General features: G+C 36.0%; 1 non-coding gene across 1 annotated transcript; it reads right to left on the bottom strand.

The window, feature by feature from the left end:
• Nucleotides 1-4,496: 4,496 nt before the first annotated feature.
• On the bottom strand, nt 4,497-4,603 carry LOC128283060 (small nucleolar RNA R71). Its single transcript, XR_008273402.1, has one exon. It is a non-coding gene; the product is annotated as a small nucleolar RNA R71 (small nucleolar RNA).
• Between the last annotated feature and the right edge of the window lie 14,195 nt (nt 4,604-18,798).

Below are 18,798 nucleotides of genomic sequence, written 5' to 3'. Positions count from 1 at the left end.
ATAATGTGAGTCCTTAATAGGCTATATTTGAAATGGTAGATCAAGGAAACCGAGATTCAGGATTAAATCGAGAAAATACAAGGTTATGGACTAATGGTAAGATTGGCGTTTTTGCATTCGAGGTAAGTCCGTGTGATTTAATAAGCATGTTATTAATGTTATTATTTTTATACTTGAAAATCTCCTTGTTATTATTGTATTGAATTATGTGTTAGTGCTAAGGGGTATGAGAAAATATTATACCTTATGAAATAAGTGAAAGCTTAATATGTCGATTTCACTTTGTGTATTTATGAAATATTAGAAATTTATGAAATATGATATCTTGTTGAGATGAGAAAATTATAGAATGATGAAATGAAGTGAAAGTTCTTATGGTGATGAACTTTGTGAATTGTATGATCAATTCTTCGAACGAGCTTGGCTACGATGTGACCCTTGAGAAATCTCGGTTGGACATTTGGAAATACCTAGGATACGGGCATCGAGACATTGCTGTTATGTGAGCCAGTGTAAGACATGTCTGGGACATGCATCGACCATATTATGAAAGCCAGTGTAAGACCATGTCTGGGACATGGCATCGGCATTGAGACGAGTGCTAGTGTAAGACATGTCTGGGACATGCATCGACCTCAAGATGTAAGCCAGTGTAAGACATGTTTGAGACATGCATCGGCTATGAGATGTGCTAGTGTAAGACATGTTTGGGACATGCATCTACACAGGTGTGTGAGAGCCAGTGTAAGACCATATCTGGGATATGGCATTGGCATCGTTATATGTAAGATTTCCCGATTATCCTCTGGTATTCCAAGTGGTTCAAAGGATAGTTCAAAGCTTGCGATAAAAGCGAGAAGGTAAATATTTGAGCATGCTGAAAAGGTACAAGCATGTATTCGAAGCTTAAATGCTATTGCGAACATGAAGCAATGCACCTTTGGTAAGGATAAAAATAAGTAAGTTATGCCTATGAAAATGAAATTGTGGTGACCTTGTGATTATGGTTTTATGTTTATGATGTACATATATGTATTCTTACCATGATGGTTGAAATGTTATTGATGATTACGTGTGAGGCTTTGAGGCCACATTAAATTGAGACATGAAATGCATATTCCTTTACTTGGTGGCCTAATGAATATGAAAGGAGAAATGGATTAACATAAATTCTCATTTAAAAATAATCATGAAAGAGTGAAATATAGTAATAAAACAGTTTCAGACAGAAGCAGTAGTCTGACTTTGAAAATAAACAAAAATAGTAGAAAGTGAATTAGAGACAGAAAAAAAATTAAATTGAAGCTTATTGAGTGTAGTTACACATAGAAGAAATGGTGTGAGCAAAAGAATTTTATATTATGAGATATTTGAAATTGTGTGAGACATAGTCAGAACGATTTCGAAATCTCCTATTCTGATTTGAGAAAATCATTGAAAATTGTAAAAAAATATTTATGAGTTATAATTTATATTATTAGAATTCTTGATGAGTCTATTTTCAAGAGAAATAGATAGGAACATCATCCGAGTCTCGTATTATGAGATAATTAATTTTTAGTGAAGAGGGGTTAGAACTATTAGACAGCAAAAAAGGGTAACTTTAAGGAATAAACTGTACTAATTGGCTAAACCAAAAATTCTGAAAATTTTATGGTAAGAATATATGTAAGTCTAGTTTCAGGTAAAATTATCAGAACTTAATTTGGAGTTCTATAGCTCTAGATATAAATAATTTAGTGACTCTGACTCGAGAAAATAACTTGACTGGAACATGAATAAAAATGCAAATATGGTTGTATTACCATGAGAAGCAAGTTGATAAATTGCTTATTATTTTCATACGGTCTTACTAAGCTATAAATCTTACTCCCTTCCTTTCCTTTCCTTTAGTGTTTTCAGGTTAGCTTGGGGTTGGAGATTATCGGAGGCAGTATCACACTATCAAGTTGCTACCTTTGGAATAATGAAGCATATATTAGAAATTTCAAGTGAGTGGCATGTATAGGGATCTAGTTGATTGACATGTATTATTTTGCTTTGGCCAAATATGTTGGTTTATATTGAGTTATATGTATATGGTCATGAGATGTGGCTCATATTGATGTTTGGCTTGTATGCCTAGCTATTCATGTCATGTCTAATGCTTATAATGTGATTATGTTTGTTTGCCATGCATGGTTAGTGATATGACATGTGTGTTGAATGTATGCTCTATGACCAACTGAGGTGGTCATAGCCATATAATAATTACACGTTATAAACACAACGTGATAATGATTGAACATGAGTGCTTGATGAATAAGTTGGTAACCATAGTATAATAATAAAAGTGGTCATCAAAATGACAAGTCTTATGAATGTGAAATAAGGAGTCTAGACTTGGTATTGCATGAGTAGATTAATAAACCGTCATTTATACATATTTTTATCCCATGCTTAACATATTTATGGATGATTTCTCCTTATATTTGGTGAATTTGATGCTCCTAATTATTTAATTTCATGTTTTATACTTAGGTGAGCATAGGAGAGTAAAAAGAGCGAGAAACGGACCGAAAACAGAGAAAATGGACCCACCTGGGAAATCAACACGGCCTGGACTTCCTCACATGGGCGTGTCACACGACCATGTCTCTTTGGCAGGATCGAAGCATGACTTTCATGGTAGACTACACCCCCGTGCCTATTCAACAGCCTTGACCACGGGTTGGAGTAATCTCACACGGGTGTGTCACATAGGCATGTCCCTACTGAGCCCAAGTATAACCCTATTCAAAAAAGGTCAATTTTGAGGGCTCTTAGGCATTCTATAGCCTATTTAAACACCTAAAGAGGCACTTAGGAGGGGGTATGTAGAGTAGGAGGCAAGGAATTACTTAAGGGAAGCCAATTGGTCCATCTCAGAAGCCGGATTCATCATCAAGACTGAAGATTTCCCTTCAATTTCCATTCAGGGGTTTTGGGTTTTCTTTATGTTTTGTATTCATTATTCTTCTGAAATGTTTTCTTCTATAATTATGAACTAAACCCCCTAAATACCTAAAGGGAATGAAACCTAAGACGGATCTTGTTATTATTATCTGAATTGTATGATAAATATTTGACTTGTTCTTAATTATGTATTCTTAATTCTTGTTTTAATATTCTAGGATATTGATCCGAGTTAATGCTCTTATTCAAAGGAGGAATAGACCTTGTCTAAGAGTAAATTTGTCATGATTAAGCGAAGTTGATTGCACACCTAGAGATAGGGTGATAAGATTTTGCCAGATTAGGGTGAAACCTAATAAGGGGATCCATAGATCGAGTTAATGCAACACTAGGTGTTAATTAGAAAGAGATTTCAATTAATCAACCTAGGGTTAAACGTTATTAGTCTCGAGAGAGATAATAATATAACTTAGGGATTTCTACAGATCAAGTCAAATGAATAAATCGTCTGATTCATAGTTAAATAACAAGTGAAGTCTAGGTGGATTTTTCCTTGGGTATTGTCTTAATCAATCGAATTTTCCCAAAAGCTTTTCCCCAATTTCTCTCTGAACACTCTGAGTTTATTTAATTAATTTATATAAACAAATCCCTTAATTTTTAGGCTAGATAATAAAAAGAAAGTAATTACTAGTACTCTTGGTTCCTTTGGGTTCGACAATTCGGTCTTGCTAAAGCTATACTACTGTTCGATAAGTGGTACACTTGCCTTTATCGTGATAATAGCTAGTTTGAAGAATGCTTAATTATAAATTTTTAAAACCTGTCACGAATATCACGTATCAAGTTTTTGGCACCGTTGCCGGGGAACTAGGATATTAGGAACCCTCGATTTTTATTACTTTAGCCATTTTACTTTTATTGCAATTTAAATTTTTATTTTCTTTTCTAATTCTTCATTTATTTTCTTCTGACAGGTTTTTCTAGTTTATGACCAGAAGAAACCCACCAGGACAATTACTGTTTGATAGTGATATCAATCACACAGTTCGCAGAAACCGAAGAGAATTAAGGTGAAGCTTAAGATAGACAGAGGAAGAGCAAGAGGACAATATTTCAACCACAACCGAGGAGATGGCTGAAAACCAAGAAAATCCACTACCTCCTGCGATTGCTGCTAATCAGAATCCTGCTCCGCGTACTATGTATGATTATGCTAAACCTTCTTTAACAGGAGCTGAATCGAGCATAGTTAGGCCTGCTGTTGCTGTAAATAATTTTGAACTGAAACCTAACACCATTCAAATGATCCAACAGTTTGTTCAGTTTGATTGTTTGCAGGACAAGATCCCAAAGCTCACTTAACAAATTTCTTAGAGTTTTGCGACACTTTTAAAATCAATGGCGTTTCTGATGATGCTATTCGCCTTCGGTTGTTTCCCTTTTCATTAAGGAATAAGGCTAAACAATGGTTGAACTCGTCACCACAAGGGTCAATCACTACATAGGAATAAATGACCAAAAATTTTTTATTAAAATATTTTTCGCTGGCTAAAATAGCCAAATTACGTAATGATATCTCTTCTTTTATGCAGATGGATTTAGAAACACTCTACGATGCATGGGAGAGATACAAGGACCTTTTGAGCAGGTGCCCTCACCATAGGTTACCACTTTGGCTACAGGTTCATACGTTTCATAATGGTCTTAATCCTTCGACTCGACAGATGATTGACACAGTCGCTGGTGGAACCATCAATAATAAGACACCTGAAGATGCTTATGAATTTATAGAAGAGATGTCACTGAATAATTATCAGTGGAAAGTCATGAGGACAAAGCCAACGAAAATAGCTGGAGTTTTTAACATCGATTCGGTCACCATGCTCTCTAATCAGGTAGAACTTTTGAACAAAAAAATTGACGGTTTTCTTGGTTCTTCACAAGTTCACCCAGTAATGCAGTGCGAAGCAAGTGGAGGTGGATCAAGCAATTCAAAATACCCATCCTATGGCCATAACATGGAGAACGAGTAGTTAAATTACATGGCTAATAATCCTCAATCTCAAAATAATCCTTATAGTAATACTTACAATGCAGGTTGGAGGAACCACCCAAATTTCTCATGGGGTGGCCAAGGAAATCAATAACCACCACCACCTCCAGGCTTCCAACAACCACCCTACCAATAAGAGAAAAAGCCGAACCTTGAGGAGATGCTAACAAAATTCATCTCGGTGTCAGAAACTCATTTTTAGAATACCGAGACAGCACTTAAAAATCAATAAGCGTCGATCCAAGGGCTTGAAACTCAGATAGGTCAGCTCGCTAAATTGATATCTGAACGACCACAAGGTAGCCTGCCGAGTAACATTGAATCTAACCCAAGGGAGCAAATCAATGCAATTACCATTCAAGATTATGAAGGGTTAGTTGCACCTGAACCAGAACAGAGGCAAGGAACTATGGTAAGTAAAGGTAAGGGTGAGGTGGACCACAATGACCAGAAACTGGTACGGAAAGAGTACAAACCTCGTGTGTCATACCCAAACTCGACAAGGAAAGACTGCACAGAAGAACAATTCGGTAAATTTCTTAAATTATTAAAGAAGTTACATATTATCTCACCGTTTATTGAAACTCCTTCGCAAATGCCAAACGCAGTCAAATTCTTAAAGGAGCTTTTAACAAATAAGCGGAAGCTGGATGAGGCGTCACATGTGGAACTAAATGCGGTTTGCTCAGCCATACTACAGAATAAGCTGGCCAACAAATTAAAAGATCTAGGGAGTTTTACGATTCCCTGTTTAATTGGTAGCCTAGATGTTAATAATACTTTGGCTAATTTAGGGGATAGTATCAATGTGATGCCTTACAAAATGTTTAAACAACTAGGTCTTGGGAAACCCAAACAAACTAGGATGAGTATTCAATTAGCCGATAAAACAATCAGATTCCCTAGGGGGATTATTGAAGATGCACTCATTAAAATTGACAAATTTATATTCCCAGTTGATTTCGTTGTTCTAGACATAGAAGAGGATAGTAACGTTCCTTTAATTTTAGGGAGGCCCTTTTTAGCAACCACTGGAACAATAATTGATGTTGGCACAGGTGAACTCACACTTCGTGTGGGAGATGAAACAATCACCTTTCAAGCTCGTAATTCGAGCAACACATCGAAAATTGGAAGTGGTTGTTTAAATCATTCTACTAAAACTGACCATGTGGTGCAACCTACTTTGTAGAAAATAAGTTTGAAGAACCTATACGAGCCATGTTCAAGCAACAACAAAGGACTTATCTATGAAGAACATTTGATAAACCGAAACCGAGCCAGGACGAGCTCAATACATCACCAAATCAACTTAAGGTTGGAAACAAAGTACTACTAGATGCAGCAAATCCTCGCATTACCACTTCTGAACCTAATGAAGAAATTCCACTTACGGTACTCAATATTTTCCCATATGGTACAGTCGAGGTAATTCACCTCAAATTTGAAACTTTTAAGGTAAACAATACTCGTCTTAAACCTTATATTGATAAAGTTGATAGCAAGAATGAGTAGTGTAAACTCCTCGAGCCACCATGATCACACACCAGAGAGGTAAGTCAAGCTTAGACTGCAAATAAGCACTTCTCGGGAGGCAACCCGAGAACTAACAATAATGATTTATTTAAATTCTAGTTTTTCACATCTAACCTACTAACTGAGTCTTGAAACACAGGGTTTTCACATCCACACAGCCAGGCACACGGGGGTGCCTTAGGCCGTGCACACACCACAGGAGGAGACACGGTCGTGCGACACGACCGTGTGAAAATAGGGCAAAATTTTTTCCCCAACACGGGATGCGATAAGTCAACACGGCCGTGTGATAAGGGCATGGGTAAAACTACTAAACCAACACGGGCGTGCGACATACCCATGTTTTTAAACCATGGGCGAACCTATCAATTTAGCACGGGCATTCGACACGTCCGTGCCTAGCTCTCATGGTCGACACTGTCAAACTAAAACGGGTGTGGGCTATCATACACGGGCATGGGAGAAGTGAAAAAAGTAAGACACGACCGTGCGACACGGCTATGTGCACCTATACGCCTAAGGAACACGGGCGTGGGGCGAATGTCAGACGCGCCTAAATTTAAAAATAGCGAAACACACGGGCAAAAATTAGGGCACACGGGTGTGCCCTACGTCTGTGTGCCCCAAAATCTATATAAACCCCTCACTATTCATCATCTCCCTCCCCAAAAATCCCTAACCCTAGCCGCTGCAACTCCACACGCCCTACCTGCCACGCCCGTGCGCCACCTATAAAGCTGTTTCCGATGACCCAAGCTTCTCCCTTTTGCATTTGTTTACTCTTTTCTCTTTATTTTCTTTATATATTTTTCCTATTTCATGTTTTGTCTGATCCATTTGACTATTTTAAGTGAACATTCATAGTAGAATAATAGAAATACTCATGCTTATTATTAAAGAATTTTGTCATTTTTCATATTACATTCATCCATCTTTCTTGTTTCCATGGGTTTTATGCTTACCCACATGCATTCATACATTAGATATTTCCGTCGTATTATTCTCATAGTCCTATCTTAGTAACTTGATATATTTGCTTTAGTTGTTTTAGTTCTGTTCTCTTCATCTAATACGCGAGTCTCATGAAATATTCCTATTTAGTTTTGTGCTTCCATGCTATTTTTTGGGCGTATTGGTTGAACTTTGACTTTTCAATGCAGGTATACAATGTTAACCTCACGTGGTAAGAAAATCACTGTACCTGCCTTGAAGAAAAGGAAAGGAGCAGCGTCATCCTCGGGTCCTACCGCGAAGATTAGGCAACTTTTCCTTGAGTTCCCCTTGGGACCCCAAGAGGAGTTATTTCAAATATTACGGGCCCGACCCCTCGGTGTGGGCCGTTGCATTGACAGGGCCACACTTGAACAAATTCAAATGGCTGATGCGGTCTGAGCCCTCCTGACGATTGAACCGTGAGGGCTCTTCTTTAAGATCATCGAGCCGACATACCTCGAGCTCACGATGGAACTATGCTCGACCTTCCATCTCCAAGTCGTCATGACAAACTTCGACGATCTTGGAATGGTCCAATTCCACCTTGGTGTCTTATTACACCAGTTGAGCGTACCCGAGTTCGAGATTGCACTAGGGCTGTACACGAAGGAGTTCATAGACGACAATGAACTCAACACCCTCCACTGCCACATTCACTACTCTCCCTCAAAGTGTTGGAAGGACCTCGTCCCTGCCTCGGCCTTCTATGATCCTAGCCGCTCTAAGGCATCGACCCTCGCCCCATCCCTACGATACCTACACACCATCTTGGCCCACACTCTGACGAGACGACGAGAGAGCACCGGCATTGTCAACACTCACGACGCCTGTTTCCTATGTAGCATGGCAAATGGGCACGTATTTGACCTTCCCTACTTCATCGTCCTCGCCATCCACCATCAGACGGAGCAACATAGGAGAGGGGTCATCTCTATCGATCCCTATGTGACTCGATTGGCACGACACTTTGGGCTCCTCAACACAGCGGCACAATCATCCTCCCTCACTCTCATCGGCCAGATGTCCCCACAAGGCATCTCAAGTATGCTAAACATGAGGATGATCAAGAAACGACATGGCACCTACCCTCCTCAGTACTGCCTCATCCAGTCCACTGAGGAGGAGGACCCAGAAGACATTACTGATGATGTCCTTCCACGTCATGAGGACCCACCATCTTAGCCACTACCCATCCATCGTCCAGTTCATGCGGTGGCTTCATACTCTGACATTTCTGAGCACCTTACTCGATTTGAGCAGCAGTGTTTTCAGCGTTTTGATCACATTGATGCTACACTTCATCAGATTTGTCAGCATCTTCACATCTCATTGCCACCACCACCTCGCGAACCATCCAGCAATGACGATGTTTAAAAACTTTTTACTTATTATTTTTATTTTCATTTGTATCTTTATTTATCTTATTTAAGTACTTTTTAATTCATTTTCCTTTATTATTATTTTAATTTTAGTTTTTATAATTTTTATTGAATAATTTATAATTTCGGCTATTTTATTATGAGTAATTATGCTTCCTTATATTTCCTAAAAAGTTCATGATTTTATCACAGTTATAAAGAGCTCCAAAGCTCATCATCGCATAGGAACTAAAAACTCCACTGGCAAAGGTTCTCCACGACTGCCATGTCTTGCTCGACTACGACCATAGCTACCACCAGATATAATATTCTTTTGGCGTAGGACTTATGGACTAATGAACCTCTACCACCACCGAAGTATCCTCCTCCACTCCTATCATTGCCTTGGCCGATTATTCTCCATAACTCCAAATCAAGGAGTTCATTCATCATTCAGGAAGTTTCACTTTTCTCCCTATCTTATGATTATTTATCTCTATCTTTGTACATTGAGGGCAATGTACATCTTAAGTGTGAGGGGTCTTTTATATCATCATTAGAAATCCCTAAATTTTGTCTTATTCTCACATGAATTACTCCCATCACTATTAGAATGAAGTCTAATTAATTTATGGTTTTTATTGATATGACTTGAATTAAAACATAGGCATTTATGTATTGATTGTTTAAACTGCAAGACGTTAGAATATCAAGCATGATAAGTTGATTTTTGAAGAATTAAAAACTGTTAGGTTGTTTCCCTAAGTTTAGGTATTATCTTGAGTTGAAATTCACAAGTTTGAACATCAAAAAGCCATAATTTTTGTGAGATCTTGAGCCTTTAGAGCATATTTTATTTCTTTCATGCTCACTTTTATTATGAATGCGTCAATATTGATTTGTTATTCTAGAACTTGCTTGATTATGCATGTCAAGACCACACCATTTGATTTGATATGTCAAGATGATAAAGGCACTTAGGTTTAACCCACTCACTCCACAAAAGCCTACCTTCATGATTAACCCTTAGTGAACCCCTTTGAGCCTAACAAACCATCAATGGATTTACCCTCAATATTAATCCATAACACATTATTGTTGAAATCCCCTAATTTGATCCCTATTTTTGTCGAGATTTGATTTGAACTAATTGCTTAGCTATGTTTTGCTCTTCTATGTATTTGACTTGTTCTTAAAATATATATATACTTCAACACATATTAGTAGTAATTCGTCATTTTTGAGCTTGAGTGTTAATTCCATATTCTGAGAAGAAGCTCACTTGTATTCAACTGATGATTGGTTATTTTTCTAGCTAGGTAATTTTTCAATTCAATCTCAATTCTAACATTTTCTTTCAGCTTGTGACCACACCCCTTAACCAAAGCCACCTTACAACCCTCTAAAAGACCTTTTTGATTGATGTATCAGCTCAATTTATAATGGTGGAGATTTGATTTTCAAGCAAGCCTATGGCAATAGCTTTTCATATTGACTAATGAATGCTTTAATTGATGTCCTTAAACACCTTGAGTGATTTGAGTGAATTTTTAGTGAGGATGTTAAACTCTGTGATATTTTGATCAAGGGTAATCACTTAGATAAGGGGAGACGCCTATGTTTTCGTGATAAAATACTCAACTGGGAATGTTTGAAACTTTGATGTACTTTTAGTTGAATTTTCAATGTATGAATACTTATGGATTATTTTGAGATATTATTGATAGGGATTACAAATTAAGAAGAATTTATTTTGATTGTGAGTTGAGGATTTTGCTTGAGGACAAGCAAATGCTTAAGTGTGGGGGTATTTGATAAACCGTAATTTATAAATATTTTTATCCCATGCTTAACACATTTATGGATGATTTCTTCTTAGATTTGGTGAATTCGATGCTCCTAATTCTTTAATATCATGTTTTATACTTAGGTGAACCTAGGAGAGTAAAAAGAGCGAGAAACGGGCTGAAAACGGAGAAAATGGACCCACATGAGAAATCAACACAGTCTGGACTTCCTCACACGGGTGTGTTACACGGCCGTGTCTCTTTGGTAGGATCGAAGCATGACTTACACGGGTAGACTACACGCCCATGCCTATTCAACAGCCTTAACCACGGGTTGGAGTAATCGCACACGGGCGTGTCCCTGCTGAGCCCAAGTATAACCCTATTCAGAAAAGGCCAATTTTGAGGGCTCTTGGGCATTCTAAAGACTATTTTAACACCTAATGAGGCACTTAGGAGGGGGGACGCAAAGTAGGAGGCAAGGAATTACTAAAGGGAAGCCGATTGGTCTATCTCAGAAGCTGGATTCATCATCAAGACTGAAGATCTCCCTTCAATTTTCATTCAGGGGTTTTGGGTTTTCTTTATGTTTTGTATTCATTATTCTTCTGAAATGTTTTCTTCCATAATTATGAACTAAACCCTCTAAATACCTAAGGGGAATGAAACCAAAGATGGATCTTGTTGTTATTATCTGAATTGTATGATAAATATTTGACTTGTTCTTAATTATGTGTTCTTAATTCTTGTTTTAATATTCCAGGATATTGATTCGAGTTAATGCTCTTATTCAGAGGAGGAATAGACCTTGTCTAAGAGTAAATTTGTCATGATTAAGCGGAGTTGATTACACGCCTAGAGATAGGGTGATAAGATTTTGCCGGATTAGGGTGAAACCTAATAAGGGGATCCATAGATCGAGTTAATGCAACACTAGGTGTTAATTAGAAAGAGATTTCAATTAATCAACCTAAGGTTAGACGTTATTAGTCTCGAGAGAGATAATAATATAATTTAGGAATTTCTACGATCAAGTCAAATGAATAAACCGTCTGGTTCAGAGTCAAATAACAAGTGAAGTCTAGGTGGATTTTTCCTTGGGTATTGTCTTAATCAATCGAATTTTCTCAAAAACTTTTCCCAATTTCTCTCTGAGCACTCTTAGTTTAGTTAATTAATTTAGATAAACAAATCCCTTAATTTTTAGGCTAGATAATAAAAAGAAAGTAATTACTGGTACTCTTGGTTCCTTTAGGTTCGACAATCCAGTCTTGCTAAAGCTATACTACTGTTCGATAGCTACACTTGCCTTCATCGTGATAATAGTTAGTTTCAAGAACGCTTAATTATAAATTTTTAAAACTTGTCGCGAATATCACGTATCATAGATGCATTACTTGTAAGAGGACATGTTAATGTTAAGGATGTGTCATAATAAAGAGTGTTTAGTCACTAAAATGATGCCATGACTTGCGATTTTGATGTGCATAAGGTTGTAAGAGATTATGGGTAACACGAAGGCTTGGAAAATAGCCTAAATATTGGTTACACGGGCTGAGACATGGTAGTGTGTCTCAACCGTGTAAGGTACACAGCCTAGAGACACGGGTGTGTGGCCCGGCCGTATGGTTCAATGTACATGTTGATGTCATAAACAGAAAGTTACACGGCCTGAGGAAACAGGCGTGTCCCTATGTCCACACAGGCGTGTGACCCTATTTCATGGGAAAATTTTCTAAATTTTCCTGAAACTTCTTAAAGTTTTCAGTTTAGTCCTGAATTGATTCCGATGAATGTTTTGGACTTCGTAGACCCAGATAAGGGACGACATGCATGTGTTTGAAAGGTTTTGAATTAAAAGAGATTTTATGGCCCGATTTTTGCATGAATGTGTATGTTTAAGTCCGGTAATGCCTCGTACCTTGTTCCGGCGTTGGACATGGGTAAGGGGTGTTACACTAACCTTAACATTATCCTTTTACAAGCTATTTATAGGCACTAAAATGACTATTCAAAACATTCATACCTGCTATTAACAAAACATTAAAATTCAGTTATAACACTTGATGGGCAGCCAAAGTGTCATGTTTTTTTCACTTGAGTCATGCATAGCTGAAAAGTCATGCCTCTTCACTTGATGAAGGCTTAATGGTCCTTTAAATGTGTTGTTTGATGTCCCTTCATTTTCCCCTTAACCAAATGCCTTAATGATTGTGTATTCATCACTTTAATTGGCACCATAACTAGCTTTGATTGCAAGAAACCGATCAAACTTGAAGAGTCACTCTTGGTCCATTTGAACAGCCACCATAATAAGCTTTAAGTGCTTCAATATCCATCAAAAACATCCTTTTCATGTATCAGTAATTTAAGTGACTAAATGTACACTCTTTCATGCCAAAACCGAACAACATTTGTGTGTAAATGCCCCTAGATCTTCTTATCAACCTTCAATCATCCCTAAGACATATTAAAGATGCATTAAGACAATTTAATCATGCTAATAAGATGAAATGAAATGAACAATCACCTACATCATAAGTAAATAGACATTAATCATTGGAAACTTTTCTTATTCTTATTCAACATAAAACACCCTATTTATAATGAAAATTAACATACTATAACTTATGCATAAAAGGAACTAGCCAATATAAATAACACATTTCACATACTTATGACACTAACTCATGCTTAAACTAAATGAACAAATGAGATGCTTTAATGCATGACTTAATTAAATGAAAACTTATTAAATTGAAATAACACTTAATTAATGACACACTTCACACATATTAAACATATAATAAAACAAGACATATTTAATAACTAGTTCTCAAGATGCATTTAACACATAATTAAAGCTAACAACTAAGTGAACTAAAAGTTAGCAGCATTAAATACACTTAAGACACATATTAATGACTCATAATAAATAAAAATTAATAAAAGCAGTAGAATTATAAATAAAATGAGATAGATGGTTTGGCCTCAAAAAGCCCACATGCAAATGTTGCATGGGTTTTGAACGATCTCATCCTACATTTAGGCCCTTCGAGCTTAGGTCAATCCCGAGTCCTTCTTGTCGAGTCACATGATGTGACTATGCTTACATCACTTAGAGTTGGTCGGCGACTCTAGAGCTTGGTTTACATATTTTTGTTTAAGTATGTTTTGGACTAATTTATGGAGTTTACAGGCTTTTGTACTGTTAAGTTTTGTTTGGGACATTAACATTGATTTTGGTATTTATTGTACAAAAATTCTACTTATAATTAGTATTTTAATCAAGACAACATAACTAACAATATATTTTAGTTTTATAAAACCAAATTGCTAAAATGTTTTCTGCTGCAAGGTTTTTTCAATTCTTTACTAGGTTTTTACTACGCAAGTAATTAAGCAAATTGGGTTTGTTTTAATAAAGTTAATATAACACGGATTTCTTCAAAGTAATCACGTGATTTTTGGAATGTCTAGTTTTTGAAGATTTAATCTAATATGTTTTCCTTTAAGTTAAAAATGAGTTTTTTTTAAAAAAAAATAAGCAACAATGTTTTCACTTGCGATGTAACCTTCATAATCCGACCATAACGTTTAGGTCGTGGTTGGGGTGTTACTTTTGGTGATACAAAGCTAGGTTTCAAAACTCGGGCTACGTATTTTGTGTCCAAAATGTTTTTAAAAATAAATTTTTGTTTTTATAAAAAATCCCATTAAAAAAATTACTTTTGGTTTTCTAAAAGTGAAATTAAGACTCCAACGCCGATTCAAGTAAGAAATCTGAACTTTAGTTATACTTTAGATATTTTTGCATGTGATACTTTATACAATTATTTTTCGCTAGAGACTATAGTGCAATAACATTTTCTCTATCTAAACACTGATACGTACTTTCGATAAAATTTTAGATTTAGGGTTTTAAAAACTTAAACTAATGCATAAAACTTTGAAATTGTAGATGAGATAAGAAGTACACGTGGATCTCGAGAATGTCATACCCATGGGCACGGTGGGCACCATTAAAGGGCTTGAGTTGAGTTATCTTCAATGAGCAGTATGCCCTAATTAAATACAAGTGAAACTGTAGGAACTTCGACTGATAAGATTTAGTCTAGGACTCAGACTACTGGGGATGACGCACTGTCCTAGGCTATGTTGAGGGTTTTGGAGAGGGTGGTTGGGACCCAAATGGGATCTGGGAGCTTAGGGTCAGTAACTGAATGACTCTAGTCCAATGGAGCTGAATTTTTCAGAGGTGTCGCTGGGGTCACCCCAACTGTGGTTGAGTATTGGTTGGTGGCCACAAAAAGAATTATGAATGATCTAGATGACACACCCGAGCAAAAACTAAAGGGTGCAGTATCATTGCTTCGTGACGAGGTTTATCAATGATGGTTAACTGTGGAGAAGAGCACTTAGCCTGAGAAGGTGACTTGGGCTTATTTTCGAACTGTCTTCTAGAATAAGTATATGAGGGTAAGCTATGTTGAGGCCCATAGATGCGAGTTTATGGGGTTGACTTTGGGTGATAGTGTTGAAAAAACGGGTTTGAAAATCGCAACGGAAAATAAATTTAGGGATAATAGTGATTTAAATTTTTTTTTCAAAACAAGATCTTGGTTGTGATATCTAAAGTAATAAACACTTAATCAAGATTATACCTTTTCCATTTGTCTAGGATGAGTGCTTCGACCGAGTAGTCTTCTCCGCTATCCTCAAGTTCATGTCTGCCGAGTGTGGGCTCACTTCGAATCACAAAAATTACCAGTGGGGTAATTTCACTATTTCTCTAAACTTTTAGTTTGAGTTGTAAATTAAAAAAATATCTCTAGAAATTTTCTAAAATTATCTCTTCAGAGAATTTTCTCTCTACAACTTTCTCTTGAATTTAAGCGTGTGTAAAATAATGACCCAAGACTCTCTTTATATAAGGAGAGTTTAGAAGGTTCGATTATTATTAAACTTAATCACTTTAATATTAAATTTAATCTAATATTTACATAAATATTAGATTAAATTTATTATTAAATCTTATTTAAATAATAGAATGTTTATCTACAAGATAAATGTTAAATTAAATTGAATATTAAGATAATCACATTAATATTAAATTAATAAAATACTATTAAGATAAATATTAAATTACATTTAATATTAAAATATTAAAATAATATTATTTTTGGAATAGTTAATCTGAAATCAAATTCCTTGGTAAAGTCCCAGTAGAAGTATAACTCTTTCACTACTTAACCACCGAAGACCAACCACTGCCAGCCACCGAGACATCGCAGTCACAACCGCCGGCACCGCCTTGCCCGATGGTGCAAGTGCGACAGCCTTACGACACCCCGAGTCGATTTGGTTACTGCCCGTTCGGTCTAGGTTAGTGACAACCCGACCTGTCCGATCTAGCCATTGGTTGAACCGTCAGTCCGATTTTACATACCGGGCCTAGTTCGACTAGTTTTTGGGTCTTAGTCTCGGTTTTGGGCTCTTGGACCCAATTCACGATCTCAGGTCCAATTTTCAAGTTCTATTACCCATTGGGCTAATTGTTTGACTTGAAAATTAATTTCCAAAAATATCATATTAATTCTCTAGTTGAACAATTCTCACGACCACCTAATTTAATTCCACATCGAATAAATTGACTCAATTAAATTATTTCGAAAGTTGTAAAATTTTCTTCTGATTCAAATGCAGTCCAATCAAGCTTTTATTGAGCTAGCGGAGGGACCAATCAGACATATACAATTACGCTTTAGTAATTGCAATTATGTCCAGAAACATCGTTCCAATATTTTGCAATTAATTAATCATGGAGGTAGTCCACAAGAAGTACCATGATTGAAAACTCCTTATTTTATACTCTTTACGAAAGTAATTCATGCAATTGCTTTGTCCAATGACCTCTTTATGTGTGTGTTACCCTCATATGATATCCTTGATTTCTTTAAGTTAAATTTGTTCACTCAATACAATCCTATTTTATCTCATTGTCACAATTGTGTCTTATTAATAATTAATATGATCATTGTCAACAAATGGTAGTGATAAATTACTCGTTCAAGAACTAGCAACCTGTAGCCACGTTCCATATTTATCTGTCCACACAATGCTAATGAGAGGATATCATTAACTCTTTAATTGAGCTATGAATTCCACTGTTGCTAGTAAAGCCATGCCATATATAAGTCATGTACCCAACATACCGACTATAGCCTCGATCATCTTTAGAGCACAAGCTTCCACTTTTATCAAAGCACATGAGTTGCATATGCATAGTCAGTGACTAACTCAGGATTTAGGTAAATCACACCACGAATGTCACAAGTGAATTAATTCACAAACGGATTCAGAATTAATTCATCTTTGGTCCAGTCCAGTTTATCATTCTACCAATGAATACATCTATGTCTCTACCCGTAAAGTCAACTACTCCGATAGCCAAGGCTAGTCATCTCCCCAATTAGAATTGTAGACGATATAATAATCCTTCTCAATATTTGAATCAAATGCTCACTTTGATTCTTTTACAGGATTACAAACTCATTTTATTATCTACTGAAGTAAGTTGTCTTTCTCGCAATGTAAATGTTCTTATAATGCCACTTATATTTAGTTTGAACTTAGACAATCAATGAGCTAATATTTCATTGTCACAATTTCGCTATGCATGCAAAATATAAAAGACTCAAATACAAAAAACATAATAGTGAAATGTGAAATTAAATTTATTCATCGTTAAAATAAATAGAAAATAGTTACATATTTACTACAAATGGGAAAATTTCTTAATAGATTGGATAGTGGCCGAGTATGAGGCTAAATTTCTAAGGCTAAGCATGTAACAGCCCGATTTTGGGCTTAGTCAGAATAGTGGTTTTGGGATCACAAATCCGAAGTCAACAAATTATTTTAATATTATTTTGGGTATTATAACATGATTATATGAGTGCATGAAAATTTTGGTGAATTAATTTTAGTGTTTGTGAGCTTAATTAAGAAAAAGGACTAAATCGCATAAAGGGAAAAGTTGTGATTTGCTAGCCAAATATGTTAAATAGCTAGAGAAAAAAATTTTGGGGTCTTTAAAGAGCAAGTAAACCCTTAAGAAAGGCTTGGCCGGCCATAGAGACAAAGAAAGTAGAAAAGTCAAAATTAGATAAAGTTGGTAACTTAATTTTGACTATAAATAAAATAAAATAAGACAAAAGGTATCATCTTTTCATCTTTCTTCGTCCCCACTGAAAATACCAGAAAAGAGGGGGTTTTGAAAGCTCAAAAATATCAGCCACTCTTCGTCCTTGCAAGTAAGTAAATTCGATGGCCTTTCTTGATAATTTTTGTACTCTTAAGACCCTTATAGCATAATCTAGCTAATGAGGGGACTATTTTGCAAAATGGTTGAATGAATAGGGTTTTTTCATGTGAATAATCATATTGTTTACTGAATTTTTATGGAAGAAAATGAGTCATGGTTGTGTAATAAACAACTTTTGTGAAAGAAGTTTGCATGAAAACACCTAAAAAGGGCTATTTTATAAAGTTATAACATAAGTTGTAAATGTGTGAAATAATTGAAATTGTGAGTTTCTATAGTTATAAAAAGAATTCAGCTAGGCTTGGTAAATGAGGAAATTTGATAAAAATTGATTTATGAGCCTAAGGGTAAAATCGTAATTTTTGTAAAGTTTAAGTGCAAAACAGTCATTTTTCCAAATTATGAATTATAGAATTTTTTAATTAATGTAATGATTAAATGAGTGAATTTCATTATTTTTGACCAAGAAAATAGAGATTTGAGCTTAAATCGAAAAGTACGAGGTTATAGACTAAAATGGAGTAATTAGTCGAAATTGCATTCAAGGTAAGTTCGTATGACGAAATAAACATGTTGTTAATGTTATAAATATGTCTTAATAAAGAGGGTTTAATCGCTAAAATGATGTCGTGATTTATGGTTTTAATTTGTATAAGGTTGTAAGGGTTTATGGGTAATATAAAGGTTTGGAAAATAGCCTAAGTGTTGACTACACAGGCCGAAACATGACCGTATGTCTCAACCGTGTAGGGAACATGGCCTTAGCACAAGGGCGTGTGGCTTGGCCATGTGGTCAAAATTATTCGC

The sequence above is a fragment of the Gossypium arboreum genome, chromosome 10, assembly GCF_025698485.1.
Source record: "Gossypium arboreum isolate Shixiya-1 chromosome 10, ASM2569848v2, whole genome shotgun sequence".
Lineage (NCBI taxonomy): Eukaryota > Viridiplantae > Streptophyta > Magnoliopsida > Malvales > Malvaceae > Gossypium > Gossypium arboreum.
Note: the sequence above shows the minus strand (reverse complement) of the source record. Positions and strands in the feature narration are given on the sequence as shown.